Here is an 18,076-nt window from a genome sequence, read left to right as displayed (position 1 = left end):
CGTCAGCCTCCAAGATAGATAAAGTGTTCCTATCTAACAGATGAAAACACTGAGGGTACCAGAAGTGCAGCAATTTATTGCAAGTTAAGTACAAACTGAAGGTTGGATTCAAAATCAAGTCTGCCTCCAAAACCCTTTCCCCTACACTTTCCACTTTCCACTATTACTGACTGGCCCTTAAAATGATGATCCAATTCATTCAGTACAGAATCTATGGTCCCTCATGTTATAAGCTGCTGTTTATTGAACATGTGCCCAGCCCAATCCACATATCTTGCATATCTTAACTCTTTCGGTTCTCTCACGCCTTATGAGAGACTCCTCTAGTAGTCATGTTGGGAATTGAGGCCCAGAGAGGTTAAATAACCTATCCCAGGTCACATAGTGTGTGCGGACAGTGCAAGGATTCAAACCCATCTGGATCCAGAGCCTGCATACTTGACCTTGTGCTGTACTCTGCCACACAGTGGGCGCCCATGTGGGCCAGGTGTCTTCTCCATCCCATGTTTCCTTTCTAATGCAATCACGTGCCCACCCAGGAAGCACCGTGGGTGAGCAAGCAGGAAGGCTGGCTTCACTGAAATAGCCTGGGAACAAGATGTCAGAGGTGGCAGGTGGCGGTTCTATGCTAACGACATCTGTTTCCTTGCAGTGTCAGCTCCGATGCTAACGTGAGGTTAGTTCCATTCCTTTTGGCACTTGGTTTTGGGAATCTGAAAAGTCTGAGTTTTCGGGGTAACGGTGCACATACCAGGGAGAGGGCCCATCCAACTACTCTGGCCTCAGGATTTTCTTTTTTTAATTAAAAATTCTTCTTGGGAAATTTCACAGGGAGAGTACGAGCAGGTGGTGTTAAGAGTGGGGGGAGAAAAATCTTCTTTGTCCCTTGGGGACTAAGAGCAACGCCTGTTCTACTGAGATTTGCGGTCCAATTTATCTTCCTTAAATGACCACATAGGAAAATGGTGACAGCAGCGAAGCGACATTAGAAATGTGAAATGGATAAATAAAACGTGGGTGAGCACTCTGGCTGTTGAACCCACTTGAAAAATGGAGATATAAAGAGCACACAAACCAAACTAGAAGAGGCCTTTAGAAGGAAGGCACCGGAACAAATGTCAAATGTTTATCGGAACAAAAAGAGAAACTGATGTGCACAAGCCCTCAGGCCCCTTGCAGGGTCCTTTCTTCTTGAGCAAGGCTGAACATTTCCACAGCTCATTTCCCCGCAGTAGTTCCAGCTGCTTCTAGTAATGACGGAGCAGCGCGTAGCGATCGGAGCGGAAGGGGCCTTCGAGGTCACACTTTCTAGTCCGACCACTTCACGCTGCAAATGAGAAGCCAGGCCCAGAGAGATGAAGTGACATGGCCTGATATTTGATGTGTGTTTTCTTGGGGGATGTTTACAGAAATCAAATCATCTCTCAGATCGGCGTGCAGGCTGAAGCAGCGGCAACCACCGACATCCGTGAACCCTACGACGGTCGGGACACCGGAGAGGGGCCAACATGATGTCATCCAGTCTTCACAGCAGCCGGTGAGACTGGTACTGCACAGCCCGCACTTTCAGAGGGCACCGAGGCCTGGAGGGAGATTAAGGGTCTTGCCCACGGTCACAAATGCTAGAAAGTGTCAAAGCCGCATCTCAACCTGGCCCTGGCGCCCAATCCCCTGCTCCTTCTGAGAATAGGCAAATAGTAGAATAAGCCAGGACATACCTCCTGGAATATTATTTTACAATTAAAAGTTATTATGAACTTTATGTTGTAACATGGTAAATGCTCATTATATGCTGTTTAGTGAAAATTGTAATACTCAGTGTAAAAACATGCAGAAGAAAAGTGGAAGTAGAATGTTTAAATGCTAACAGTGGCTGAGAGGTACGATAGGCTTCTTCTTTTCCCTGCTTTTTACCCATTCTAATTTTTTGTGATGTGGTAGAGATCCTTTGTAACGAAAGAAAGAATATAACGTTTTTTTCTCAAAGAACTAGTATTATACTCTTAGAGTCGATAAGGAAAAGGCTAAAATGAATAGTAATATATTTTTCTTTCCTTGGCAATAAAAGTTAATAAGTAATTGATTTGCAGTGTTAGAAGACCATTGTACAAAGTCCATACATAACACAATTCTCTTTGCACATTTCATCGGATGCAACAAAAACTAGAACTCGAAGAACTTAAAATGTGGAGCTACCTTATTTTTATGGCGTGCATAGCCTAGTCTATTAATAAAACGAGATGATAACCTTCTTATGTTTACCGGGGTGGTGACTAACCATTCTGTCCTCTGTCTGTAATTGTGTTCCGGCCAACAGTGAGACTCATGGACACGCTGGGGGAGAAGATTCCTTCCCGTCCACTCCTTCCTTCCACATGTGGAAGCTCAGGCAGAGAGAAGTCAAGTCGCTTGCCCAAGGTCTGTGAGTCTTAATATTTAAATGCTGAAGATAAACTCCAAGCCCTTCGAAGCACGGCCCTTTTGATTTTGCGCCAACCCCTGGTGCAGCCAGTGAAGAACTTGTCCTTCACTCGATGAGTTAGAGCTTCACTGAGGGCACAGGTTGAAAAGTCCAGTTTAGTAAACATGGGCATTAGCAGTAACCCAATTCCCTGCGTGCTTCCTAGGTACCAAGCACTATGCTGAATGCTTTACAGGGGCGATTTAGCCTCTACGGTAAGCCTGCGGTACAGGTAATAGCATCAATCTTATTTCTGTTCTAAGGAATAGGAGCTCCAGAGGACTGAGCCTCGTGCCCCTAAATGCACAGCCAGCTGGCAAGCGGCTGAGTCTTAGCACTGGAAAGGACTCACAGCGCCAACTCACCCACAGGCAGAATTTTATTCACCGAGAGTCAAGAAACTTGCCTGAGGTAAGAAGGGAGAGCCAAAAACCATAACAGACTCTTAAAAACTGAGAACAAACGGAGGGTTGATGGGGGGTGGGAGGGGGGGGTGGGTTGATGGGCATTGAGAAGGGCACCTGTTGGGATGAGCACTGGGTGTTGTATGGAAACCAATTTGACAATAAATTTCATATTAAAAAAAAAAGAAGAAGAAGAAGGGGAACTCAAATGAAAGCCAAAAGTCTGTAGTCCTGAAACATGGCCAAAGCCATTTTGTAGCAATCCGGTAAAAGCCTTGAAATGACCATCTCATAAAGCAACCAGCCAGACCCTCCTTCCTCCCACCCGAGGGTGCCTCCTGGTCACCTGGCCCTGACTTACTCAGCATGCACCCCCATTTTTAATAGAAACCATCATCAAATGCAAACTTGGCAACTCATTCAGCATTCATTCAACAAACACATGTCAGGTCTCAGGCCTCTGCAAGGCTCGAGGTGAGGATGGAGGTGCAAAGATCCGTAGCGTGGAACGTGCCCTCCGGGTCCCTCAAGTGCACCAGCACTCTTACTTCACCAGACAGACATGGAGGAGCCTGAGAGGTGATGGCTTTTGCTGTTCCTCTTTAACAGTAAGCAGTGCGAGCTCATGTTTGCCAGAAGAACTATGCAAACATTTATATATCCTAATACCCATCAAGGCCGTCCCGAAGCAACCTGCCCTGAATGGCTTGAGTTCTATTTCCTCTGTTAAAATTAAGTGTCCCTGGCTGCATTCAGGGTACACTGTGTTAACCAGTCAATGAGCAGAGCCAGGAAACTCAGTTTCGAAGGAAAGGAGAAAAAAGGAATGAGCAGACATTTAAGGTGAGCAACTGGAAAGCACATACTTGGAAAGCAAATGCATCAAGAATGGCCTTTGGAGCCAGTTATGTCTGATTTAGATCTTGGCTCCAACCAATCACAGGCTGTGTGATGTTGATTAGTCCTGTAGTTGTTCTCAGGTTCTGCTCAAAATCACTAAACGATGTACTAACACCCACCTTGCAGGGTTATTAGATTCATGATAATGTGTGCAAAATGCCTAGCACGGTGTCTGCTATCTTGCATTGTCCAATGCATGGCAACTGCCATTATTATTCACAATCACTGGAGATTTCCACTAACACTTGATTTGTCCCAGTTGTCAATTAAGTTGAAGACTTCCAAAAGTGAGGAAAAATAATTTCTTAAGGCAAAATGTAATAATCAGCTGAGTAAGTATCTGCTCTGGACTTCAGTGGGGGGTGAGGAAAGCAGGGAGCACTGATTTTTCAATGACCCTGAGAAAATAAAAACACAAATCACAATGAAAACCGAGCTAAGAAAACTTATTTTCAAAACACTAGGATAAGCCTCTGTGTAGACAGCGAATGAACTCAACAATTTGTTTCAGATCAAAAGGCAAACTATAAATGAACATGGATATCCCTTTGTCACCAGGGTTGACCATCTAAGTCTGTGCCAGAACCAGGTGAAGTGGATCAGGTAATAGTAGCTGCAATAACAGATAAACCCCAAAAGAAAATCTTGCTTTCTCATTTACACAAAGTCCAACAAAGTGGGGATAGGAGAGATGTGAAAGGGGTCCTTCAGGCTAATCTTCAACATGAGGCTCCCAAGTCTGCCCTGGCACCAACATCCAACCTACAGACGGGAAAACAGGAAGGCACCTATCACCTCTGCATACACCCCCCATTGGCTAGAATTTAGTCACATGGTCATACCTAACTGCAAAAGAGGCTGGGAAAACTTAGCCTGTTGGCTGTTTGCTCAGCAGGAACTGGGAATGGGTTTTCAGAATAGCAATCAGTTTCTGCTATATGGCACCTGCAAACACCAGGGATTCCATGTTTGGGAAATCTAAGACCCATTCTTTCTTGTTTTAATTCTTGCAACCCAACCCAAGTATTTAGTCCCCACGTTCATAGTACTACAGGCAAATTTCACACAACACAGTGACAAAATAGGAGAATAAAAGGGAGGGTGGTAGATAATAAGGGCTCTAAAAGGGGAAAGTCAAATGAAATTTACATTCAGAGGCAAAATTCAACATTTACCCTCTCTGCTTATACAAGACCCTGAAGGTGAAGGCCCTAAGAAACTATAGCAACATTCACAGAGCTGCATCAGCAGATTCTGCTGTGTTTTGACAGAGCTAAATTTAAGCTAGAACTTGAGTCTTTCTCAAAATGAGAGCCTTTGATTGATTGTTTGAGTGTTATGACTCCTGGATATTGTGACTCAAATCTACATCCCCAAATAATACCATCTGTAATGATCACACCTTGTTCTGGAGAGTTCACCTCTTAGAGCTTCCAGACTTTGGAGAAATGGCTTCCTTTATTGGCATGTCCAAACCAAGTACTCACAACTTGGGCGGGTCTATCTCTGGATCACTGCCCATTTTCCCAGACTCCATGTGGCTCTGGCCCAGGCCACAAGACGCTCAGGCTGAAGCTTCCTGTCTCTTCTTCCACACCCTTTCACCTTCCTGCAAAAACTGTGTTTTGGAGCTTGTATCATCTCAGCTTTAATTTTTGTATCATGACCCACAACAATAAATAAATTTTATATTTTGACCCAGTATACATACACACACACACACACACAATTAAAACAAAAATTTCTTGAAACATTCATATTTTATTAAGAATGATGCACTCTGATACTTTTTGTTCACTTCTGTTTCAATCCATTAAAAAATGCTTCTTGGGACTCTCTAAATGGTTTAGACAAACCATCTTCTGTAGATTGTCATGTCTGTAATCTAGTAGCCTACAGTCACTGGCCTACATTAGCAGAACTATTTTTTCTCTCCTTGAGGCCAGTGAACTTCATCTCTGCTGCACTTTTCCCATATTCTCCTAGAACCACACTCTCAGCTTTTCCCCTCATCACCTTTAAAATCTTTACCTCCAGTATCTCCTTGGACTTCCACCCTTGGACTTCCTGTTACACCCACTTTACCTTCATTTCAAGCTTAATCAGGAGCTTTAGACCCTTACTCTTTCATTGACTCTTCTTTATCAGAATCTTCCTGGTTTTATATTTTCTGCAATCTACACAGACTCCATGATTACAACCTCCTGATTTGTCCACCAGTCTACTACTTGGCATGAGATATTTTGGTTCTGTCCTCCTGATAACCAAGCCTACAGCTTGGCCATCAGCCCAATGCACATGGCCAAGAAAATGTAGGCATTAAAGTATCTGAGCCAGGCCCATCAATTGGGGTTGATGTCTACATGGAGTCACCACTGCTTATTTATTTATTCCTTAGCCCACTATAATTTTTCCACTTCCAATCCTTCTGTACTATTATATAGACTGAGGAATGCAAAGCATACTCTTTGGGCCTTATTTTATTCTCTCTGCAGCATCTGAGACTATCAACCTTCAAAATCTCTCCCCATCACTTTGAGAGCTCCCTCTTCCCGAATTTTTTACATTCTCTTCTGCCACTCCTTTTCAAGCTTCTTTATAAATTCTTTCTCCTCTCTCTACCCCTTAACTGCTGGTGTTCTCAAGTTCCTCCCCTTTCAGCACACTCTACAACATTCCAAGGCAAAGCCATCCACACCCATGATTTCCACTTCCATCTGTATAATGATGATTCTCACAAATATTCTAAATCTTCAACCCTCTGTGGCTTCATATCAATGTCTACCGCATCCCTTCACCTGGATGTCTCACAGAGCCTTTCAAATTCAACATGTCCCAAACTGAAGTTGGACGTTTCTTCCTACTTAGTATTTTCCAATGGTTTTCCATTGCACTTAGAAGAAAAATCCATGAGGACCGCATGGGTGGCTCAATCGGTTAAGCATCCAACTTCAGCTCTGGTCATGATCTCACAGTTTGTGAGTTCAAGCCCCACGTTGGGCTCTGTGCTGACAGCTCAGAGCCTGGAGCCTGCTTTGGATTCTGTGTCTTCCTCTCTCTCTCTGTTCTTCCCCCACTCATGCTCTGTCTCTCTTTCCTTCAAAAATAAACATTAAAAAATTTTTTTTTAAGAAAGAAAGAAAAAAAAATCCATGATTATTGCCATGATCTTTCAAGTCCAGGGGTCTAAATGGTCTAACTTCTAGCTCCCTTGTCTACCTCATTATTTAGACTTTTTTCATGACTTACTCTGCTGAAGTCAAACGGGCTTCATTGCTGTTCCTCCAATAAGCCAAGGATACACTTATCATAGGGCATTTGTCCTGTTACTCTTTCTGCCTGAAATGCTATTGCCCCAGAGCAGATAGCCACGAAACTCTCTTCCTCATCTCACTCAAGCTTCTGCTGAAATACCAGCTGCTCATAGAATCCTCTCTGACTAATCTATCAAAATAGCATCCTCATCACTCTTGATGCCCTTACCCAGCTTTATTTCTCTTCAGAGAAGCTACCATCATATTACATGAATGTGTTTATTGTCTGTTTACCCAGTTCACTAGAATATAAGTTTCTTTATTTAGCTGAATCCTCACCACCTAGAACAGGACTTGAGACAATGTAAGAACTCAATAAATAATTGATGAGTAAATGATTAATTTATTTCCTTCTCCTCTCTTGCTTCATGCCCCCAAACTGTGTTTTCTCTGGGATTCTAGGTAAAAGGTACACGATTTTCCCAATCCTAGCCTAACACAGAAGCTTGATCTTTAGCCTCAACCTCTTCCTCTTCTTTCCACCCACATCCCATTTGTCATGCATCTTAGTGTATCTTTCTAAGTGTCTCTCCTATCACATCTGATTTCTCTATCTTTGCTGCTGTGGCCTTGTTTTCAGTGTAATGGATCCCTTTGTAAATTTGATAAAACCTAGGGGTCTTCTCAGGAAAATATTCATGGAAACATCATATTCTTCATAAAAGGGTTTCTAGATTTTCCAAAGCCCAGTGTGGACTTCCCTCCTCAGGTGCCACAATGTCCAAGGGTAAAAATCTCTGCCTTAAAGATTCCTTATTTCTTATCTGAATAACTGTGATGTCTGCTATGCTCTGAATGTTTGTACCCCACCACACCACACCAGAAAATGCGTATGTTCAAATTCTAATGTGTTTCCATTATGAGGTAGTCTTTGGGGGGTGATTAGATCATGAGAGGAGAGCCCATATGAATGGGATTAGTGACATAGATAGACTCTGGAAAACTAGCTCACCTCTTTATCCATGCGAGGTTACGTGGAGAAGGCAGTGGTCAGCGAAGGAGCAAGCTGTCGTCAGACACTAAATCTGCTGGCACCTTGGTCTTGGACATCCAGCCTCCAGACCTGTAAGAAATAAATGTTTGTTATTTGTAAACCATCCTGTTTGCGGTATTCTGTTATAGTAGCCCAAATGGACTAAAACAATGTCCTCTGACAGGTGTCCCTGCCACCAATCCTACCCTTCCTTTCATCCACTTTCCACTTGAGCTGCCTAAGTTATCTTTTAACAGTGTAGCTCTGTCCATGGCCTCCTATGTGTCCCCTGTAACACCTGTTAATGGTCCTCCATCACCTTAAGAGCAATCTCCTCCATGTGGGTGCATGCTGCTGCTTATTCCTCCAGCCTCAGCCCTTTAGTGTTCCACACCCACCCTCAGCTGGAACTATCCTGAAAAACTCCTCTCTCATACCCCTGTGCCTTTGCATGTGAAGGTTCTTTGCCCTACCTGGCCCCTCACTTCCATCTGCTTGGTTACCTGCTACTCATCTTCTCCCAAACAGTTCAAGGATTATCATGAAGGCACTCTCTCATCTCCTGGGGCTTAACTAGAGGCTCCTTCCTCATATCAGACTGTTGTGTGATCATCATCTTGTCCATTTCCCCTGTCAGATGGTGCAACATTGAGAGCAGGGGCCGTTTTGTTAATCTCTGTGCGCATAGTGGGTGCTCGATGAAGGTGTATTGAATGACCAGATGGAATAATCAGGTAAAAGAAGGGAGAGGAGGAAGCAGCACATTTTAGATTCATATAAATGGGGCAGGTGTAGCCAACACGGCTTCCAAAATAGGAAAATCCATATTTACAGAGGAGATAAAGCTGATAGTTCTTCCATTTACAAAAAGGATTCACCACAAGGGGCCTCTAAATAGCGGGTACTTTAACCACCCTATGTAAGTGTTTGTTTACAGATCATTAATCATTTCACAAAGAAGCCAAAAGCTCAAGTGCAGCCAATCAGAGCCTTTAGAACTGGATCACAAGGCTTCTGAAATTACAAGTTAATGATTCAATGTTAAGCTATACAATTAACACATAACTTTTCAGGAACAAGCCAGAGAGAGAGACAGAGAGAGAAGGAAAGGAAGGGAGGGAGGGATAAAGAAGAACCATAGCAACAGGAGAAATAATTTTGAGAAGTCTGAAAGACCCAAGAATTGTCTTAAAGCAGGACATCTCCCCTCTTGTGTGGCAGGTGGATGGTTGAGGGTAGGTGGGGGGGGGGGGGGGGGGTTCCAAAATGATTAGACACCTACAAGTAGGCCTTCATAGTAGTCAGTAAAGACAAATTTCTCAACTTCTAGTGAAGACTAGGATACAGAGAGATATTGTCTTGGCCGTCAGTGGGCACTTAACAAGTCAAATAGATTTACTCTGGCGCAAACCCTAAAGTTCACTCATCTATTCACCAAATATCAGTTGAACATCAGTTGAGCACTTGTCACATGTCAGGCCGTGTGAGATAAAATGCTGACCAAGATCTAGGCAATCCCTTGCTCTCAAGGAACTTGCATTTTAGAGGGAGGAGCAAGTGATCAATTAACACACGAGGTAATTTACTGCAGTGAAAGTAGTAGCAAAGGAGTAAGAAAGTGATGTGACACTGAGGGTGGGGATACCATGAGATTCTCTAGACAAGGAAGGCTCTCTGGGAGCACATTATCAGGGCTGAGCCTGATGGACAAGAAGGAGGCAGCCACAGAAAGATCTGGAGAAAGGCACTTCTGGAAAAGGGATCATCAAGGTCCAAAGCCTCAGATGGGAAAGATCTAAGGGTCAAAAAGCCCTTAAACCAAAAGAGACCACTGTAACTGCAGTTCAGTGAAGGAACAAGGCTTGGATGAGGTTGGGAGGCAGACTTTGCAGAGCTTTGTAAAATCAATAAGGACTATGGAATTATTCTAAATGCAATGGGAGACCATTATTTCATCAGGAGATGATGTACTTAGAAATAATCACTCTGGTGGCTATGTGGAGAATAGGGAAGAAGGAATAAACTAGAACACTAGTTAGGGGCTGTTGCAGCAGTACAGATAGAAGATGACAGTGGCATGGAGCAGGGTAGTGGTAGAAGCAGACAGATGTGGACAGATTGCAGATCTAGCTCATATGGGGCACAGAAATATTGTGAGCGATGACAGGTGGGGCCTCTCTAAGTTCCTTTGCCACTCATTCTGTGACTATTACTTGGCTACCATGGCCATCAAAATGGAGCTCCTTGTTGAGGAAATCTGCCTGTCATGAAAGCTGGGCAGAGCCATAGTTGGGTCACACTGTGATCATCACAGGCCCATGACTTTGGGGTAAGAATTCCTATAAACCCATCACTTGAGAAACCCAGAAGAAATCCATTCTTTGCATTCTAGAAGTTCTTTGTCCTGGAGCTAGCACTGCTGCATCTTCCTTCTTGCCCTGAGCCACTTACACTCTCTTGGGAGTTCTCTATTTCAGGGAATGGTGTCACCCATCCAACCAGAAGACAGCAAACCATTTTTGACAATTCTGTTGCAAACTGACCAAAGTCAGGGTGGTTGGCCACAATTACTCTGCATTGGGTAGCTAATGGCATCTCTCAAATATTAGAATATAGGGGCTATAGGTCTCTTCCCCAACAACCTCACAATCAGAGCATGCCTCAGACCAGATTCTGCCTCACGGACAGACATTTATTAGCAGACAAGCACAAAAATGAGCACACAGCTAGGTTTGTGATCTCAAGCTAACCCAGCTTCCTATCATCTAAGCACTCAAAAGCACTTTGCATTAAAAGTTCACCTTGAGACAAATGCGACCATACCCCATTGCAGGATTCAGTTAACTGGGACTAGTTAACTGGACATCTGGGTTCTCAACCAGAGCAGATTTTGTCCCTCAGTTTTTTCTTCCAGGAAATTTATGGAGATACTTTTGTCTTTAACAACTGGGGAAATGCTCCTAGCATCTAATGAGTAGAGGACAGGGATGCGGCTAACCATCCTATAATGCATTCCATCTATCCCCAGGGTCTATATGTATACCTTTCTAAATAGGTATAGAATCCATCTCTCGCCTCTGCCTTCTACTGCCCTAGTTTGGATCTTCAGCATTTCAGACAAAGACTTCCTCCCACCTGCTTCCCAGCCCCCCTGTTTCTTCTGGCCCAATCTCCCACCCTGCTGTCAGACTGATCTTCCCAAACTAGGACTGGTATCCTCCTTTTTTTTAATTTTCCAGTGTCTCTTCCATGTACAATAAACTAACTCTTTGCTTTCTTTCCTGCCTCTTCTCCCCTGGGCATTTTATTTCAACCTGCTACAGTTGCTTTAGTATACCAAATTCTTCCAAATCTCTGTGCCTTTGTACATGCTATTCCTCTGCCTGGAAGGCCGTCCTGTCTCTCTTACTCCCTTCCACCTTTCTATGTACCCAGAGCTTGAGCCTAAACTCAAATACTGCCTCATCCTTTGGCGACTCCAGGCCAACCCTGGGCCTCCTTACTGACCTTGCCTTATTCTGTACAAATCTCTACTGAAGCCAATGTCCTAGTTGTCTTTCTGTACTGCAACTATTTGCCTGTCTACTATCCTCCTAACTCTGAACTCCTATATGATTAATTCATTGGGCCCAGCATGCCTACACAGTAGGCAGCAGCTAAATATTTGTTCAATAAATGATCACTTTCTATGCCCTGGGTAGTCTGGTTTTTGCTTTTTGTTTTGTTCTTTAACAGATTTTAAATTCTTCAAATTTTCAGAAGATGAAGTGATACAAATGAGGTACTGTGGTTTTCAAATCTCAGTGTGCCTAAGAATCCTCCTAAAGACTTGTTTCAAAAGCAGATTCAGGGGCCCCAAATACCCAGGTAGTTTTTAAAATTCATAAATTTTTAAAAAGTGAGATTTAATTTACATGTCATGAAATTCATCCTTTAAAACTATACAATTCAGTGATTTTGTAGTATATTCACAAAGTTGTGCAATTGTCACCACTATCAAATTCTAAAACATTTTTATCTTTCTAGAGAGAAAACCGTATTTATTAGCTGTCACCCTTTGTTTACCCCTCCCCCCAACCCCAACCCCTGGCAATCACTAAATTCCTTTCTGGTCTCTGTGGATTTGCCTAGTCTGAATATTTCCTATATTCCTATTTCCTATATTGGGTTGTTTTGGTATATTTGTTGTTGTTGAGTGGTAGGGGTTCTTAATATGTTTTCGGTATTAACTCCTTAATAGATATATGATTTGCAAAAAATTTCTCTCATTCTGTGTGTTATGTTTTCATCTCTTGATAGTGTTTTGATGTAAGTGTTTTTTAATTTGAAGAAGTCCAATGTATCTATTTTTCTTTTATTTCTTGAGCATGTGATATCATATCTAAGAAACCATAGCCTCATCCAAGGTCACAAAAATTTATGCCTATGTTTTCCTCTAAGAGTTTTATTAGCTCTTATATTTAAATCATTGACCCATTTGAATTAACTTTCATATGGGGTGTGAAGTAAGGGTCCAACCTCATTCTTTTGTATGTAGATATCCAGTTGTCCCAGCACCATTCATTAAAAAAGACTAATCTTTTCCCCCTTTAAAGGGTAGAAAGTCAACTGATGAGAAATGTAAAAGGTTTTTTTTTTTTATTCTCAACCATATCCCTTTGATATACATGTACTTATTTCTATGCCTGTACCACACACTCAAATAGCCAAGGAGCTACATTTGGAAGAACCTTTGTCTAACTTACAGTTGTTATAAATAAGAGCTAATCCAAAACAATGGTTCCCAACCAGACTGAACATGACAATCATTACAAGGGTTTCAAAAAGAAAAAACTCCTGATCTCCAGGTGTTCCTCTGTCCCATCTCCCTCTCATCCCCTAGGGTTTGGATTCAGCAGATGGCTCTGAGGCTCAGGAACTGCTGTTTTTAAAATGCCACTCTCGTGATCATCCAAAATCGGGAATCGCTGGTCCAGGTGATCATTTAAAGTCCTTTCCAACACAGGGGACCTATAACGTTAGGAAAAGAGAAAATTTAAGGTAGAAGTTTGACCCCAAAACACGTTAAATGATCATCCTATGTGTATTTGGCCTACAGAAGGCATCTCTCTGATGAAATAAATTTGGATATGATTTTATGAAAAACAATTGAAGTCAAAGGACCAGTATTACTCAAGATGTCTAGATTAGGAGGAGCTATTTCATAATATTAATGCAGATGTGGGAACTTGCCCTAAGGCCAGGCACAGTGCCTTCCTTGGGCTCCCACGGCCCCATGCTCTGTCGATGAAGTGTTGTCTCCCTCACTCATCTCTGGAACTTCTTGAGCAGAAGCAGGATTTTTTCCATTTTGGATTTCCAAGGCCCATCGCTGTGCCTAGAAAATTGCAGGTACTCAACAAAATGTCAAATTAAACTAAACATAGTTTCTATATTTAATCAAATGCACAGATAAGGTCAAATAGCAGGCTTTATGTAAAAATGCTAGGTATGTGATGCTTTGAAAACAGAACTGGAAAGGAATTAAGCAATGGGATTAAAAAGATTATTTTTTTAAAAAACCAAGCAATTATTTTTGCATCATGTTTATCATCTCAGTCCTTACCCGCCTGCTTACTGACTGTATTTATTCCTCTGGGTCCCAGCAGGAAACAGATGGCTCACCAGAGTTGAATGGAGAAACTATTTCCAGGGGAGTGGGCAGAATTAAGGGGACAACAAGAAATGAAGCCCGTGGGACTAGCGACAGTGAGATGTCCTAACCTTCTCTAGGCCTGAAGGGACCAGGGAACAGACCAGAGTGGCCAGAACCTAGTGAGAGCTGGAACCCAGACAGAGGGCCGCACAGCAGGACCTGCAGCCATTGGCACGAAATGGGCAGAAAAGAGCACAACATTCCTCAGGAAGAGCGACTGGAGAATCGCCAGCATACTCACCCATGAGGAACAGAAAGCCATGGACATCAACAATAATCCATTGGAAAAAAACAGAAATGTAAGGAGCTGAGGTGCAGAAATCAGTTAATCTTCTTAGTCTTCAGCTATTCTGACCTTTCTGGAATGTTACGCTTTCATTAATTCATTTATCAAATACTTGAGTCTTTTTATGTTGTCAGCACTGTTTTTGGCCCTGGGGATACAAAGAAGAATAAGACACATTTCCTGCCCTCACAAAGTTTTCATTGGGGACTGAGGGACACAGGCAAACAATGACAATACAATATGATAGTACAATGGTGGGTGTATTTGTTGCCTAGGGCCGTCATGACTTGCCCAGTAACAAAGTACCACAAACTGGGTGGCTTACACAATGGGAATTTACCGTCTCACTGTTCCGGAGGCTGGAAGTGTGCGATCAGGGTGTCAGCAGGGTTGATTCCTGCTGAGGTCTGTGAAGGAGAATCTGTTCCAGGCCTCTCCCTTAGTTTCTGATGGTCTGCTGGCAATCTTTGGCATCCCTTGGCTTGTAGAAGCATCTTCCCAATCTCTGCCTTCATCTCTACATAGCATTCCCCCTGTGTGTGTGTCTATATCCAAATTTCCCCTTTTTATAAGGATACACTAGTTATATTGGATTAGTGGCCTACCTTACTCTAGTATAACCTCATCTTAACTAAATACACCTGTAACGACCCTATTTCCAAATAAGATCCCTTCTGAGCAACTGGGGTTTAGGACTTCAACTTTCAATTTTGGGCACAGAATTCAACCTGTACAGTGGGGATAGGCTCAGGGTATTGCGAGAACACATACAAAATGGTTATGGAGGAGGAAAGAAGAGAAGGCAACTTTGTTGGTCTTAAGGGGATGGGTAAGAGTCAGCCAAGTGAAGAGATGAGCAGAGGAGGAAGAAGAAGGGGACAAGGTACATGGGGAAAGAAGAGACCGCCCTGGTGATTTGGTGCTGGAGCAGAGAGCTCAAGGCTGCAGAGAAGGAGCAGCCCCTCTGGTCACACAGGACCTTTATGACCCACAGAGTGTCCAGACTGGGGAGAAACAATGGAAGGCTTTTAAGCAGGGACTTGACAGGTGCAGTTTTGCCTTTCAAAGGGGCCGCTCTGGCAGATAGGTGGAAGATGGTAAGGATTGCAAATGGGGCAAACATCTGGGAGGCTGTGGTGTTGGACCAGGGGAGAGAGTGGTAGCAGGGAGAGCAGGAAGAGAAGGGATAGGTTTGATGAATACTGGGAGGGACTTGGTGATTACAATGCCTGAGCATAGGGGAGTAAGGGAGCAACATCCCCACCCCTGCAATGAGGCCACAGTGTCATCAGCAAAGTGCAGAAGAGGTCGTTTTTTTACAGGAAAATTGTCCCTGATTGTGGCTCTGGTAATACTGGATTAGTGGTGCCTATGGGAGAAGATAAGGGTAAAGATCTTGATTAGAAAGAGGGACTTAGCAGTCAGAGAAAGACAAATATCACATGACTTCACTCAAATGAGGACTTTAAGACACAGAACAGATGAACACAAGGGAAGGGAAGCAAAAATAATATAAAAACAGGGAGGGGGACAAAACAGAAGAGACTCATAAATATGGAGAACAAACTGAGGGTTACAGGAGGGGTTGTGGGATGGGGGGATGGGCTAAATGGGTAAGGGGCACTAAGGAATCTACTCCTGAAATCATTGTTACACAGTATGCTAACTAATTTGGATATAAATTTTTAAAAAATTTAAAGAAAAAAAAAAAAGAGGGACTTAGGAGTTCTTTGCAGGTCCCACAAAAGAGAATGAGCTTCACCAGGGTGTGTGTGTGGCAGAGGAAGACATGCTCTGAGTCAGAACAGAATCCTGGAGAATACCCCATGTGCCAACCCCACATGCCTGTGATAGGCAGAAGAGAGGAGGAGGCCTTTCTGAGGGATGGTGAAGAATAGAGAATGTAACATGGAAGTTAAAGAATTGGGACACTTCAGGGGCACCTGGGTGGCTCAGTCGGTTAAGCGGCCGACTTCAGCTCAGGTCATGATCTCGCGGTCCGTGAGTTCAAGCCCCGCGTCGGGCTCTGTGCTGACAGCTCAGAGCCTGGAGCCTGTTTCAGATTCTGTGTCTCCCTCTCTCTGACCCTCCCCTGTTCATGCTCTGTCTCTCTCTGTCTCAAAAATAAATAAACGTTAAAAAAAATTTTTTTTTAAATAAAAAAAAAAAAAAAAAGAATTGGGACACTTCAAAGAAAGGTAATCCATATTCTTTTTTCTTAAATTTATTTATTTTGAGAGAGTGCCAGCAAGTGGGGGAGGGGCAGAGAGTGAGGGGAGAGAGAGAATCCCAAGCAGGCTCCTTGCTGCCAGAATAGAACCTGGCATAGAGCTCGAACTCATGAACCGTGAGATCATGACTTAAGCCAAAATCAGAAGTCAGATGCTTAACCAACTGAGCCACCCAGGCACCCTGGGGTCATCCATATTCTTAAATGCTTCAGGAAGTTCTAGTAAGAAAAGGACTGCAACTAATCTATTAATTTGCTGCCAGGGAAGTCATGGGCCACCTCGGCAACAGCAATGTTAGTATTGTGGCGGGTTGGAGCGGAAACCAGAGGACAAAGAGCTGAGGATGAATGGATGTGTAGACAGCAAGACATCTGGAAGAGAGTGGAAGACAGGAAGTTTTGAAGTGACTAGAGGAAGACGTGGGGCGTGAAACTTGAGTATAATTAGAGGCTTAAAGGGAGATGGAAGAGATTTCATCAAAATGAAATAGGATAACCATCAAAGTGTGTCAGTAGGCATCAAGGGGGAGGCTAAAGGGCACAGAAAGAGGAGCACGCCTTTGAGCCTGAAGGTGCAGAGGGGTATGCATGTGTAAGTGTTTGTAGAAAGTGGGCGAGACGTTGTGGGAGAATGAGCCTGATGACCTTGAACTTGGGGACAAGTGTGTCTGCAGAGTATGAGAGAATCAAGGTCGAGCAGGAGCCTTGGTGAGAGTGTTGGAAGACGTGAAGTGGTCACCCAGGGGCACAGAGAAGCGAACTCTCCGAGGACAGGGGAAGGCAACATGGGCAGCATGAGGACCTGCGGAGGCTGGGGACCATGAACTTGTGGTGGCCTAGCCGATGCAGGAGTGTCCATTTCCCCAGGAGTGTTCAGTCTCTAAGACAGAGGAAAGACAATGGGATGAGGGCTTCTGTGCATCCATGTCTGGATTTTGCTTGGTGACAGTTGTGGGCACCTCAGGGATCTGGTGAGATCTGTGAGCCACTGGGTGCAGGTAGGGGATGAAGGAAGAAAGGGCAGGAGAAGCCTGATGAATGGGGAGAAGATGGAGGCGTCAGCGGAAGTACGGATGCAAGAAAGCTGGAAGGACACACAGATGTGATCCGAAGGGACATACTTATCCTGCTTATGGTTTTACTGAGCGTGGTGTACGAGTGAACAGCAAATCTTCACACGAACGAATCCATGATCCCTTTGCAAATTGCTCATGTAAAACCGTTGAAGCTGGATTAAAGGGGAAACTACATGAGATGCATCTCAGCTACTTTGGTCAGGGCCCTTTAGGCTAGGTCCCGCCACGATGTCATGAATTATTGTTCTTGGGGTGGGGATTGTTTAGAAAATGAAAGAAGGGGCCATCTGGTTGTTTTTTTTTTTTTTTCTCTCTTTATCAGAATCTGGTGAAGTAGTTTAGCCCTCTTTCAAGACAGTGTCTTTCAACAGATACTGGTGTCTTTTCACGGTAATGAGTCCCCACTTTACAGGAAGAATGTGGATGAAGGGTAATAAGTTGAGGGCTCTAGCGTAGTCTCCAGCTGCATTTTGTGAGCTGGGCGAGTGACATCAATGGCAGAGAACGCTGCAGTTGACCAGATGCAGTCATCCCATGCTGGGCGCATGGAGACCCGAGTTCTGATATGCAAAGAGAGTCTGGGACTCTTGTCAAATCACCAAACAGGATGTTGGCCATGCAGCCAACAGGCCTGCAAGCTGTTGACAGCCGAATGTCAGGCTGCCAGAGCCGAGCCCCCCTGCGTGGTGGGCATTGCCCCAAAGGCTGGGCAGCAATCTGTATTCCGACACATACCC

The 18,076-nt window shown here is 43.8% G+C and overlaps 1 long non-coding RNA gene across 2 annotated transcripts; it reads left to right on the top strand.

Annotated features, from left to right (window-relative positions):
* Positions 1 to 2,260: 2,260 nt before the first annotated feature.
* LOC132692022 (uncharacterized) lies at positions 2,261 to 15,653 on the top strand. 2 transcript variants are annotated; one of them, XR_009616135.3, is made up of 4 exons: positions 2,261 to 2,418; positions 2,725 to 2,872; positions 12,935 to 13,028; positions 13,698 to 15,653. It is a non-coding gene; the product is annotated as an uncharacterized LOC132692022 (long non-coding RNA). The 2 variants fall into 2 exon arrangements; XR_009616133.3 differs by having other exon boundaries at positions 2,263 to 2,418; positions 13,701 to 15,653.
* The last annotated feature ends 2,423 nt before the right edge of the window (positions 15,654 to 18,076 follow it).

This window comes from Panthera onca, chromosome B1 (assembly GCF_046562875.1).
Source record: "Panthera onca isolate mPanOnc1 chromosome B1, mPanOnc1 haplotype 2, whole genome shotgun sequence".
Taxonomy (NCBI): Eukaryota; Metazoa; Chordata; class Mammalia; order Carnivora; family Felidae; genus Panthera; species Panthera onca.
Note: the sequence above shows the minus strand (reverse complement) of the source record. Positions and strands in the feature narration are given on the sequence as shown.